The sequence below is a fragment of the Sapajus apella genome, unplaced genomic scaffold, assembly GCF_009761245.1.
Source record: "Sapajus apella isolate SASKATOON/1434 unplaced genomic scaffold, GSC_monkey_1.0 scaffold62, whole genome shotgun sequence".
NCBI classification, from domain to species: Eukaryota; Metazoa; Chordata; class Mammalia; order Primates; family Cebidae; genus Sapajus; species Sapajus apella.
This window is the reverse complement of record NW_022437002.1, coordinates 20,611,961-20,625,649: the sequence shown is the minus strand read 5'-3', so window position 1 is coordinate 20,625,649 and position 13,689 is coordinate 20,611,961. Positions and strand designations below refer to the sequence as shown.

The following is a 13,689-nucleotide window of genomic DNA, read 5'->3' as shown; positions in this document are numbered from 1 at the left end:
GGGATTGAGAAATCTGAAAGGCAGCAGCCTGGACAGCCAGAAGAGATGACTGCTTACCAGACAGGAAAAGACAGAAAATGCTTTCAGAACATAAGAATCCAGAACTGTAAAAGATAGAGGCCATTCAGTATTGAGAAAATCAGTATAACACAGGTTCATTGCCTCCATAGCCCCTGAGGACAGTAACTAATAACTCTGAGTTAGTGTGCTTTGCTTGAAGAAGGTGTAATCTAATCTAGAAATATCCCCAAGTTAAAATCAAATACAGTTTTGCACTTATGACGGAAGATTTCCATTATCTAGATAATATATTTAGATATGAAGCTTCATTCTTCGTTGATATATTCTTACCCTACTTTACTTATATTTGTAGGTATCATTTGCTTCTTAAAATATGTCCCGAAAGTAGTGGCTCAGTAGATCTTCTGGATGGTCCAAGGAGTCAGCAGAGAGGCCTTTTCATGCCCTTGTCATAGAAAAGGAAACTACATTGGGACAGAGTCACTTAGGGAGGCAGAGGTAGAGTTCCGTCTCAACTCCAGTCACTCAGTTCATAGGCTGGAGTTTGTCCACTCCCCAACTCTGTCATTGCCTTGGCCATTGTGCCAAGTCACAGTCTATAGAGGTTCACAGGGACACTAAAAGTCACATATGGTTTGCCACTTCAAAAGTTAGTAAAATTCTTTATTAAAATAAAATCTCAAAGGGGAATCATAAATGTAAAAATTGGTAAAAGCTATATTGGTTTCATAGCATGATGGGGATGGGGATAACTGAAATTTTCAGAAAGAAAAAATGTTTCCCAATCTTGAAGTGAATAATTTTTACTTTCAGTGTGCTTTGTAGGCTGTGCCTTTTATAAACTTCTGGAAGCTTGTGGGGAAGTACCCCAAAACAGAAATTCTTCGTACTTCTTGCAACTCCCAGGGAAAGTACCTGTTTTTCATGATTATGAACTGACCTTAAACTCTAGAAACCACTCCTAAGCCTCTGAGGTGGTAGGACACCCTGCATTTTACATCTTTACATGCCTCTTTTAGTCCTAAAACATTAAAAAAAAAAAAAAAAAAAAAACTTAACCTGAAGCATAGTTTCAGTGTCTCGATCTTTCTAGGCTCTCCCATCCCACAGGCCTTGAAGGCCATTACACAGGCCCGTGGCTAGCTCTTCCCTGATCTGAGTCACTATCATCATTATAATGGGTTGGACTTAACATAAATCAGCTTGAGCCCCAAGTATGCACAGAGCACCCACCCTGTCCTCTCAGGGCTGCAGCCATCCTGGAAAATCACACCCTCTGTCCCTCATCAGCAAAAGCTTAAAAGTCTCTTGATTCACACATGTTAATAGGAAAATAATAATGTGCTAAGCTCCAAGACAAATCCACAAGAATAAAATAAAAGAAAGGATCTCTACCCTTAAAAGGCGGTTGAATGTTTTCATGGAAATATCGTCTTTGGAACCAGGCAGGCCTGGAATCAAATCCCAACTTCCCTACTTCTCAACTCTGTGGCTTTTGGAAACTTATGTCCTTCTTTCCTTTCTTCCTTCCTTTCCTATGACCTTGTTTTCTTCCACAAATACTTCCTGGTCTCCTGCTACATGCCAGGCATCTTGCCTAGTGTAGGAATTCAGTATATTTGCAATGCAGCTCTTGCCCTCTGCCCTTGAGGAGTTTAAAGTTTGATGAGGGAAACAGATCCTGAAACAATCAATGACAGCACAGTACATAAATGCCATTATAAGGACAAAACCATGGAGGACTGTGGGATAGCAGAGGGGAGTACCCACCTGATTTCGAGAGGTCAGAGAAGAAGGGCTTCCTGAAGGAAACAACTTTTAGGCTGAAGCCTGAGGGATGAATTTTTGCTACTGAAGCAGGAATGAGTAGATGGGGAGAGTGCGGAGCAATTTAGGCAAAGCGCATGTATGTCTCTGACCTTCAGTGCTATCATCTGTAAAATGGGAATGATAGATAGTGCTACAGCCTTGTGACACACAGGATAGTGCCTGACATTCTATTAATGCTTGATTACTCTTAGCTCCTGTTCAACATCATTTAGTGGAGGAGCTAAGACAGGGTTAACTTTGACTTTTAACTCAGGCACCCCAGCTGTAGTTGGCTATATGACCTTGGGCAGGTTAACTAACTTCTCTGCCTCAGTATCGTCTTACATTATAGAATGTAAGAAGGGTCATGTATGTTTCTTCATTTGTTTATACAGTCAGCTAACATTGACCAAATACTTTCTGAGCCTGGGAACTTGGGGAGATACAAAGAAGACTAAGACATTGGGAAGTAGGGAGAGGGTAGTGATGGAGGTAAACATGTAATCAAAATGCAGAGTACCAGTTCTGAGGGAGGGGTTACCATCTGAAGGGAGAACTGTCTCTTGGAAAGTCTGGTAAGATATCCCCTTGCTGTAACAGATCTTGATCTATAAACACTACTAAGAAGGCAGAGAGCAACCAGAAAGCAAATGAGAGACCCTTGTTTGACTCTCAGCTTCACTGGCCCTCTGAGAGGCATGTCCTGGCTTAGGGTTGAGGTAGGGCCCAGGCTTTGCCATTCTCTGCCCCCTGGGCCTCATTTGAGTGTTGCTCCTGGAGGCATATCCTTGAGTGTTTTCATCCGTCCACCTCAGCTAGGGACCTAGTTCAAGGGCCTTTGCCTGGCTTGGGTGCTGGATCATTCACACCATAACGGGCAAATTCAGAGACGAGAGAAGCCAACAGGTTAGGAGGTGCTTAGTTTTCAAAAGACATCTACCTGCCAGAAGTATCATTATTGACTCACCCAAGTAGTGGAGTCCTAAGAGCGGTAGATGGTAGTGGAGAGCAGTAGTCGGGTCTTTACAGACTGATGGTCAGGAGACCCTGGGGAGACTGATGGGGACTCAGAGTGGGAAGCGGGTCCGTTAGCAGCCAGGAGTTATAATGGCACACCTTGGAAGGTTGGGGTCGGAAAGGTGGAGCCACATCCAAGGGTGGGGGATAGCAGCAAGAGAGTTCGTTTCAGAGGCTTCGTTGAATCATACACGTCTTCATTCATACATTTATTCATTCATTCGTTCTACACACAAGAAAAGATGGATTTAACAGGAAGTGTTCCAACATAGAGTCATGGAGTTGTGAAAGAACTTAGGCTATAGACTGTTACCCTCATTTTGCTGACAAGGAAACAATCCCAGAAAGTGTCACTGGCTTATTCCTAAGGGTCTCCTGACCCCTGGTCCTGTGTGCCTCTCTCTGGACTCTCACCCACCTGGCCTTCTTTAGCTCTTAGACTTCATTTTTCCCAACCTGGGGGTGCCCCTCCATCCGCTTTACTCCCACCAAGGACATTATCTCTCTTTGTAAAACAGAACTTTCCTTGTCTATGATCTTAGCATGGTAAACAACCCTTTCTGGGAAGGAAGCTCGTCCTCCTCCACTGTCAAAAATAAATAAGGAAGCATACGTAATAACTTTGGCCCTGTGACCCCCATATTGTAAGTGTGCAATAAATGCCAGTCCCCTTTTCCTTTTTCTCCCTTTCCTGCCCACCCTCCCCCAAATAAGTAAATGCCGAGGATGGACAAAGCATGGTGGCATACCAATTTACAAGGTACAGTTGTTTTTGCATGTATATGCATCTATTCCTTATTTATTTTAGTGAACAATTATTGAGGGTTTCCTTTGTGCCAGGACTGGATTAGGTGCTGGGAATAATATAATGAACAAGACAGACTGCCTTTTTGAAAACAATTCACAAGTAGATTAGAACAGTGCATTTAAACTGGGCGTTGGCCACCACAGAGAATTTTATGGGATTAAGGGAAGCAGAACAATAGAGACCCAAGTGGGGGAGGGTGAACCCCCGTGTGTGAGAATGGAGTAAATTCGAGGGTCTCTCTTGGTTTCTCCTCAGCTAGATTCCCTGTTCTTAGAAGGCAAAGTCCAAGGCTACGGTGTCCTCCCCAGTTTCTTACACTGTAAGTACCACTTAGATAGTATAATTCATTGTGGTGTGACTCGGGTAACATTAGTTCAAATAAGATTCTCAAGGGCTCTATGAGGAATACAAAGAGGAGCAGACATAATCCTTGCTTTCAGGATGCACACAAGTCTCACAGGGAACACAAACATGTACGCAGCATGACACCAGGCAAATAAAATCATTCTGTAATTGCAGGAGAGAGGCAGATGATGGTTTTAGGTTTCATGTGTGCTTTGTCAGGGAATATAGGCAAAAATGATGAATTCTAACCAGAAGAGGCATAGATAACTAGAGTAATAACAGTAATTCACATATGCATGGCATTGTACAGGTTTCAAAGCACCTTGACATTTTTATCTCATTGGGCAATTCAGATAGTCTTATTGCAAGGCCAGGTAGGGATTATTATCTCCATTCTAGAGAGGAGAATGCAAAAAGAAGAGATAATGTCCTGTTGGCTAGATCATAAGCTGGCTGGAAGTTCTGAAAAAGGAGAAAGCCATTATGGTCTGCATCTCTGTTTCAACTTTTGAGAGCTGCATCGCTAACACCTCTGTAACCCTCTGGGTTTGTGCCTTGTGTGCTGTCCAAGGTCCGTTAAAATACCAGCTTTGATCTTTAAAATCCTTTGCAGTCTGAACTGGTTTCTTTAAGCCCAGGTCTCTGATGGTGCCTTAGAAAAGGCAGCTAATGTCAGCCCAATGCTTCATGCTGGTTTTCCCCTGTACTGGAGACAACCTGGCTTCGGCAGCAGACACTGCTTGGGTTTGAATCTCAGCTGTCTTGATTTATTACCTGTGTAACTTCTTACACATTTTTTAACCCTTCTCAGGTCTCTGTTTCTCCTCTGTAATATAGGTGTCTTAAAGCCCACTACATACAGACAGGAGAACCAGCTCAGCGATTAAGAGCCCGCATGGGCTCTGAGTTCAGAAATACTGGTGTTTTGAACTCCAGCTCTTCCAAGTTCTAATTTTGTTGCCTCAGGCAAGTTACTTAGCTTCCTCGGCCTTAGTTTCCTCATCTGTACAACAGAGTGAATGACAGTATCACCTACTGTGGTTCCTAAAAGGAGTACATGAGCAAATACAATAGAGTCATCTGCCTGGAGGCCAGCATATAGTAGGTACTCAGAAGGTTCTGCATCAGGATGTAGGATCGTTTGAAGATGTGCATGAGAAAATGTGTGTATAGGGCTTGGCACATCATAGGCATGAATTGTCCTACAGCAGAACACAGATGTGTTAGTCTGGCATGTCTTAATCTTTGGTCAACCCTGGATGTCTCCTAAAGATTTCCTACTTTCTCTTGTAAGTCTCTAGAAATCATATTTGAACAGTCTATTTTACAACTATGCATGGACTTGATTTCAGACTCACTGGTCTGTAGCTTACAGAATTTGCCCATTACCACTTCCAACTTTTCCTGGACAGAATTCCATCTTCCCATCTCTAGCTCTCAACCACTCCATCTGACCCCCTGGATTTTTTTAGGCATCAGTTGTGGCTCAATTTTCTGTTTGTCAGGACTCTCTTTCTGGGGCCTGTTTATCTCAGAGCTCTTTCCTGTCTCTTTCAACCTCAGTTCATTCTCACAGTGAGCAAAGGTACAACAAAAAAGTTGAGCTTCGAAAAAGGCCCAGAAGGGGTGGAGAAGAGCCATTTGTCCAGTTACGTGTTTAAATCTCCCTTGCGGAGGTGAGGCCCAGGAGGCCCACAGTCTGCCTGCTGCTTTAGAGTTAATGGTGAGGCAGTTTCGAAAACTATTGTACCCTGCTCAATTCAGATGACAGGACGAGTTATAGTAGTAAGAAGTAGAGTAATTGTCTGAAAAATACTGCTCATCATCTACTTTGAAGGACTTTTTTTGAACTGTTGCCCAAATCAGAATTAGGCACAGTTTAAAATAGTCCCAGATTATTTTAAAAGTTGATTTCAGGGTGGCTGAATAATTCAGGACCCTCCTACCCCTTTCTCTCTAGACTCCGTTTTCCTCGGGCAGTGGGGATGGGGTTGAGGGACAGCTCCAGGCTTTCCCTTTTCTAATAACTGCCTAGGTATGTAGAACATCCAGAGGAAGTTGCTAGGCTTTTTTTTCCATTGTTAGAATGGGAATGTGTTTCTCCATTAGAGCAGGGTTTTGCCTTCCATATTGCCATGTGACAGGCTTGTTTTCTTTTGGATTTGCCAGTCAGGAAATGGAGGTGGGGAAGGATTAATTACAGGCAAAGCCTGGCCTCTAGGAAAACCTGCTTTGGGCCAGACACTAAATACCTTCCATATATAAAACAACCTCAGCAGTGGATAAAACAGGCTCAGAGAGATTAGGTAACTTTCCTAAGGCCACAGACTCAGGAAAGGGTAGAACCAGGTTTCAAAACTGGGGCCCCTCTTGCTTTTCCAAGCATGAGGCAGTCTGATCATAGTCCCTCAGCCACGTGCTTCTGTGGCACTGTCCCTTTTGCCTGCCTCCTGATTAGGCCTTCATCATTGGCCATTAAACCATCCAGTACTGCAGTGCATTCTGCAACTACAGGACCCTTGAGCTGTTAGGTGAATACTTCCTGGTTGATTGAAAAGCCCACCATGTCTTCATAGTTTCAGCCTTACTAGGCTACATGGCCTCAAGAACCAACCAGATAATTCCTGGTGTTTTCTTTGAAATTCTCTCTTTAGAGAGCCCTGTTCAACCTTTCACCCTATCTTATAGATGGGCAACTGAGGCCCAGAGAGGGGAAAAGCCATATCTATGCCATGTGGAATCAGAATATATAAGGTTTCATGAACCCCATATCATGAAGCAGTAGGAGGTTTGTGTTCAGCCAACATGGGTGTATGGAATTAGTTTGGCTGCCAGGATTCAGCAGGTCCTAGAGGCTGGCCATATTCTCCCTTGCTGCTCCACGGGGCACTCTGAGTATGTGGCGGGTGGGGGGAGGTAATTCTTGGAGTCCTAAGACCTTAGTCCTATAAGGACCCCCAGAGTTCTAAGGTCTTAGGACCTCATCTAGCCTCCTATACAGGACAGGAAGCTTTCTGTAGTCTCCCTGCCATGCAATCGCCCAGCCTCCAGGAATATTCCCCTTGAGACAAGAAACTCACTGCTTTCAGTGCAGCCTATCCCATTATTGAATAGCTCTGACTGTAGGGAAATGCTTTTGTGCAGGGAACATTATTGGATCCTTCTGTTCTGAGCCCTGTGCTAGGCACAGAGAAATCAAATTGTTAAGCCCCCGCTTGTTGCCTTAAAGAAGTCACAGCCTCATCAGCAGACAGTTGGGATGCAGGGTGAGGCTTACTTTGGTCCTGAGCTCGCAGGAGAACTCCTTACATGGCTGGGACAGGGGAGTTTCAGGTGGCTGGAGGAGGCTCCAAGTTAAGGAACTATCTCAGGCAACAGGAGAGCCTATACAAAGGTTTGGAGTTGTAAGAGAAGCTGGCTTATTTAAGGAACTGAAAGTAGCTCTGGCTAGACGGCATAGTGAAAGGCTGGGTAGGAGGAAACGATGAGGTTGCAGACCAAGGTGAGAGTAAGCACAACTACCCCAACCCCTCCTTCAGGTGGTTCATGGGGGCACTTCCCCATTGGAGTGTCCTAGGGTGCTCTTTCCGATGAGCCAGGTGAATCAATCACAGCCATTTAGCAAAGATGAATCCCATATGGTCCCTACTCTAAGGGCTCATGGCCTGAAGGGAGTATCCGCTGAGGTCAGGATCATGGATTGATTTGATAGGCAGACATCCACCATATGATCAAACTTTGCCTCCTCTTAAATTCTGCCCTCAGGCACCCATTGTGCCCACAGTGGTCCCTCAGGAACCTGGGAGCAGCCCTTGTGCCGCCCACCCCGCTTATCCCCACCGCAACTCCTTAGCCCCCAAACCCAGCCAACTTTGGCCCATTTTACATGCATTGAGCACATGTGTGGGCCTTCAGTGCTTCTCTGACAGGGCGTTCTGCACATACCCTGCCATTTGGATACTCTCTGGGCTCAGATAGTTGGGCAGGAGGGAAGTAGAACCACAGATGAAGAACCAGTGCAGTCTTCCCTGGCCACGAGAAGATAAGTTTAGAGCTCCTAGAGGTGACACCCTATTCCCCTTCCACTACACCCCTCATGATTGTGGAGCTCTTCACAGACCCCCTAGGAATGTCAGAGAAAGTCAGATGTGAGCTCAGGGTCGCACAGAGTGAGCATTAGGCAAGAAGCTCTGAAAAGTACAGTTCACTGAGGAGGGGTAAGGTCGTGGAAAGAGCTGTCTTTAGAACCCGATGACCCTGAATTTGAGCACTCACCATGTGTGTGACTTCTAGCAAGTTACTTTACTGCTTTGAATCTTTACAGAGATAATAAGATCGATTTTGTAGGACCGCCATGAGGATTAACTTCTTTCACTAAACACATGATTAGTGAGTGTCCTGTAGGAGGTACATTGTGCTGGGTGCTGGGGATATAGCAGTGAACAAGACTACCCATCCCCTCTGTGTTTATGTTCTAGTCAGGGAGATGTTAAACAAATAATCACATGACAGTCGGCTGAAAAATGCAACAGAGAGAAAGAAAGAGAGATACTTTTGGTATAAGATAGTTAACAAAGAAGACATTTGTAGGTTTCAGCCACCTTTCCTTCTCAAATATGTCATTTGAAATGGGCATCTGCAGTTTCTCACAGTGGGGGCGAGCCTTGACCTCCAAGACTGGTCTGCTGCTCTGTGGTTCTGATTCCCCAAGGGTGTGGCCCCACCGTGGAGGCATCTGTGTGAGCTGCCGGTATCTCACCTAATTCAGGATTCATGCTAGAATTTTTTTTTTTTTCTGCTGCTGGCCGACAAAGCCTGCTCCTGTCCTCACTCACAGAAGGCACTCAGAAAATGGAGAGAGAGAGAGGACATGAAGAACCCTGGCCTCACTACTCCCCCACCTCCCCAAGATGTCACTCATCCATCCAAGCCCCAGTCAGAGATCGCCACTTTCCTGAAGCCTTCTAGGATCCCTTAACCAGCAGTGATCTCTCCCTCTCCAAATTCATGTAGATCATCACATTGCACCTTTTGTGCACAGTGAGCCTGTGGTTTGTGCCCCTTGCTTTCACCTTATGAGAACTACCCCACCACAGGGCCTCACACCCAACAAGCTCCTCTCATCCTCCAAGCCCCAACACAGAAGTTTGTGACTATCCTTCCGAAGATTTCCTAGTTTCCTCCAGAGGCAGCACCCCCTCTCCTTTGCTTCTGTTCCAGTTTTTTTCCTAACGTGTGTTAGCCACATGGGTGGTGACAGTCTGCCGCCTGTCTCTTTCCGCTGCTGGACTGTGAAGCACTCAGTTCCACCTAGCCCAGGGCTGGCACTCAGGAAGTACTTAGTAGATTCTCACTACAGGAGTGAAACCAGATTTGCGTTCGCTTTCACTGAAAACCTAATGGGTCTAAGAAACAGAGGCACAGCTACAGCAGCAGGTGAGAGGAGCTGATGACTTCCGAGAGGGCCTGAGAAGGTCCACAGGCAGGGATCCTCCTACCCAGCTCTGAAGGTGTCTTCCCTAGTCTCTTTCCAAGGCCCTTGTTTAACTCCTTCTTTGTTACGTAGCTATTCCCATGCACAGGTCCTCCTTGACAGTAAAATCATCTCCATTCTGCCAAATCCGGTTATTCCCTGTGCCACAGAAGATGTTCTGTGTGCATTTCAGAATTATGACTTGATTTATTTTGCATTTATGACGAAAATAGGATGGTATGTACAACAGAGAAGCTTCCTATTTACTTACAGAAGTAAAAGGATTTAGTACTTTTTTCTAAAAAAAAAAAAATTATTATTAAGCTTTCTATTTCAGCTGAAATCAAAAATGATATTTAGTGTCCAAACACATATATATTTGAAAAAAAATAGGTGATTTCTAAACCCGGAAGCCACACAAACATAAACATTTGTATTATTCAGAAAGAAGAGCATTAGTCTAGTTTACAATAAAACGAGAATAGAAAACGGTATAATTTCGTCTATTTGTTGTGCCAGCAAGCACTTACAAAGACCCTAACCATGTGTCATGCTTTTCATTTTAGGGAAAAAGCCAGTAGGGCTTAAAGAGGTAAATAACAGAAGCAGGATCTGTACCAGGTTTTTCTAACACTAAATCTATTGCTCATCCATTAAATCAGAGTTACGTGTATGCTATATAATAGCGTTTCACATGTTAAATCTAAACTCCCCCAGAACAGGAACATACTTTGTCTCTGGGTCCCCAGTGCCTCTTACAGAGCCTGGATCTTGATATGCAGTCAGGGATTGCGTGATGAATGGGTTCATGAATGATTCAGTGAAAAGACAAATAGCACCTTTTATATTTTTTAAAAGCTTCCTTTATCCAGCTGAGAGGTTTCTTTCCATGGAAGGTGTATTTTCCCCCAAATAAACTTAAAGTGTGTGTCAATATCGGAATGCAAGTGGATCAAAGCCCCCTTTTTTTTAATTCCCAGTCCTCCCACAAAGTGAAAAATGTTCCTTTGTTACCTAAAATATCTGCGCCAGATTGTACAATGCTGTCTCTTAACGCAAGTGCTTATTATTGTGGCTAATTTGGTCACATGTGTTTGAGGGAGAACAATGCCTCAGAAATTTTTTAAAAGCAAAACAGCAATCTGAAGCATTTGTTATAATGAGATGTAAATTGCCAACATCGGTAGTGGAGCCGACTAAAATTTGCAATGAAGTGATTTTCCCCCCTCTTAAATTAAAAGCACTAGGGGCCCTCCCTGCTCTCCCAGAAGAAACCACATGCTTTTTCTGTTCCTTTTCTTTCTGATCCTGTAATGCTAAACATTGTGCTTTATTGATTGATTCATTCCTTCATTCATCTGCCATTTGCCAGCTTCTGTCTGTTCTGTGCCTGCCTCAGTGCTAGGCTCTTCTAGAGGTGTCATCAGCCTGGGTGATGGCTTTTGGTAATCCCCATTGTGCAGGTAGGAAAGCTGATTTGCAGAGAGGATAAGATGACCTGACTTTGAAGTCATGAGCCGGGATTCACACCCAGGTCTCCTGAAAAGTCCCTTTTAAGATGTACCTTTGGTTGGCTTTTCAGGCTGACCTTCTGTAGATAATGTCATGGAATGAGGAGGCCGTTGGAGAGAGCTTTCACCAGGTGTTAATCAAATGGTACTGACTGAGAAATTTAGAAAAAAGTTTTTCTTGAGAGCCAAGATCTCAGTATAGTAGCTTCAGTATTTGACAGAAGTCTATGAGTCCCTGAGGAGAACATCGTGATCCTTGAGGAGACCATCGTGAGCCTTGAGGAGAGTGGATGTACAAGGACCTGTGGAGTACAAGGACCTGCTCTGTGCTGGGCCTGTACTAAGCTCCAGGGGCAAAAGCAGAACAGCACAGGCTCTGTTTCACAGAACCTACGGTTTAGTAGAAACAAACTTAAGCACACAAGTGTAACTTGTATGGGAGTGGGTGGAGAGGGAATGAACGACTATCTACCGAGAACCCACTCTGTACCAGACTCTGAAATCATCATTTCATGTATGTCTGTGTATATATGTGTGTGTGTGTGTGTGTGTGTGTATTTATAGATATATATATCTTGGCAGACAGATGAGGCCAAGGCAACAGCACAGAGGCCTGGAACAACATGGCATTTGAGGTGCCTGAGCAGAGGTGAATATTGGTGGAGGGCAATAAATGAACCCTAGAGGTTGAGAGGAGGCTGGTTGTTCTGGGCCTTATGGAGGCGATGGTATGGGACTTAATTTCGTGGGTAATGGGCAGCCTAAGCAGGAAAGACGGGGCCATGTGGAAGATCTCTTTGATGGCCTTTATAGAGATGGATGGGAGAGAATCAGGCTGAAGTAATGGCTAGACTGGATTCATTCAGTTGTCCATCATCTCATGGAAGGAAAAGGAGGCTCTAGAGGAAGGACATGTTCTTACTAAAGATGATGTGAGTGAGTGGATTCATAGACCTCCTGTTCTCAGCCATTTTTTTTTTTCTGTGGCTGAAGGTCAGACCTAGAAGAGACATCACACACCAACTCAGCCATGTGCTTTAGGGGAAATTTAAGTAATTACCTCTTCCCAGATCTGAGAAAAGATCAAATGCTCCACCTGAATTTGTTTGTGTCTCAACAATTTAACCTGTGATCCCATACAGAGAGAGAAGAAACTTTGGCATTTGCTTCTGAAACTTTAGAATTACTCATTCATTATTGTCATTCTTTTATTTACTTAGCAAACATTTAGAGATTACCTACTCAGCTCCAGGTGCTGGGGACAAAGGAAAGAATAAGACCTAGGCCTAGCTCTTGAATAGTTCCTGTACCTCCTATTGAGAAGTGCTGTCAGAACAATTATGATGCTATTGGTCCTTCTCTCTGCCAATTTCTGTATCTGTAATTTACTCACCTGTGGTCACACAATTGAAATATAGCATAGCCAGAAATGGGACCTGAAATCTCTACCAAGATGAGTTGAGGTCTTTTATTTACACTGTTCTGCTCCCCAACCATCTTCCATTCAGCTTTGTGCAAGTTTCATTCTTAAATCTTAGGAGACTACAGAGATTCCGTCTTTCAGTTAGGAACTGCCAGCCACTCAGGATTGATATTCTCTTCTGGGAAGTTGTGTCATGAGGAATTTTGGTAACAAATTCACCAATACCTTCACTGCTACCAACCAAAGTCTAGGATGTGTCAGCTGAACACAGAGTTGCAAGCAGATTGTTACAAAGGGCTTTAATATGTAAAGAGATTTATACCCAGTTGTCCACATGGCTAGCAAAAGAGAAGGCTGGTCTGTGAGTTCATCTGTTACACCTAAGTTACATGCACAGCCAGAGGGAGCTGCTATGGCAGTAGCCAAATCTCTGATCTCAGTCAGCTCCTGAAATGTTTGCATGGGGAGAATTTTCATCATGTTAAATTATATTGGCCTTTGAAGTTGTTCTCCCACAAAAGTTAATCAAGTCATTTGGCCTTATTTACCCATTTTCATCCTGTTTCTCTGCCCTTTAGTAATCAACACACAATAGGTGATTTTAAAAAATAGTCCATTTTTAAAAGCTAATGGAGAAAAAATAACCCCCTTAGAAACTATCACCATTTATCTAGCTTCCTTTCACTATTTAAACTGCATGTAATTTGTGTTGATTGCATTAAAATAGAAATCAGAGTAGCTGCTGGATCAGGCAATCAGGGGCTTAATGTGTATTGTGTTTTAATTTGTTGGTTCAAATGCTCCTGTCTAGATACTAGGTCTTGGGGAGGGGGAGGCCTTCACATTTTTACCCACCCTTTCCTAAGCTCCCTTCTTCTGTTACGGCCTTCTCCAATGTAGGCTGTTGAGGTGAGGATTTTGACAAATACACTATTTGCATATTCCAGCAATTGCCACCCCTTCTCCAACCCAGTCCTAACAGAACCTCTTTCCTGTGCAGGAAGTTGAATCCTGCCTTTCCATTTAGACAATGACACCCTAGAAGCGTGCTCCTCATTCAAACTTCATTAGGGTCTAGTCCATTCTTGTCTCCAGTTTTCCACCTTTTCCCTTGTGACATTCATACCTCATATTATTTTCGAGTCTGGGTTTAAGTGTAGTTCAATGGACAAAAATAAGCTAGCATATTTTTTTTTTGTGCCACTGTGTGCTGATAGATGCCTAGTTAAAAATATTTGCGTTTTATTTTCCTTGGAGTTCTAGACAGATTTCTTTTCTTAAC

The 13,689-nt window shown here is 43.8% G+C and overlaps 2 protein-coding genes across 5 annotated transcripts in view; both read left to right on the top strand.

The window, feature by feature from the left end:
• The window catches only part of AGBL4 (ATP/GTP binding protein like 4), a 545,910-nt gene that overhangs the window by 286,720 nt on the left and 245,501 nt on the right, over positions 1-13,689 (top strand). The gene's annotated exons all lie outside the window — the stretch shown is intronic.
• The window catches only part of BEND5 (BEN domain containing 5), a 48,268-nt gene that overhangs the window by 19,278 nt on the left and 15,301 nt on the right, over positions 1-13,689 (top strand). The window lies entirely within an intron of this gene.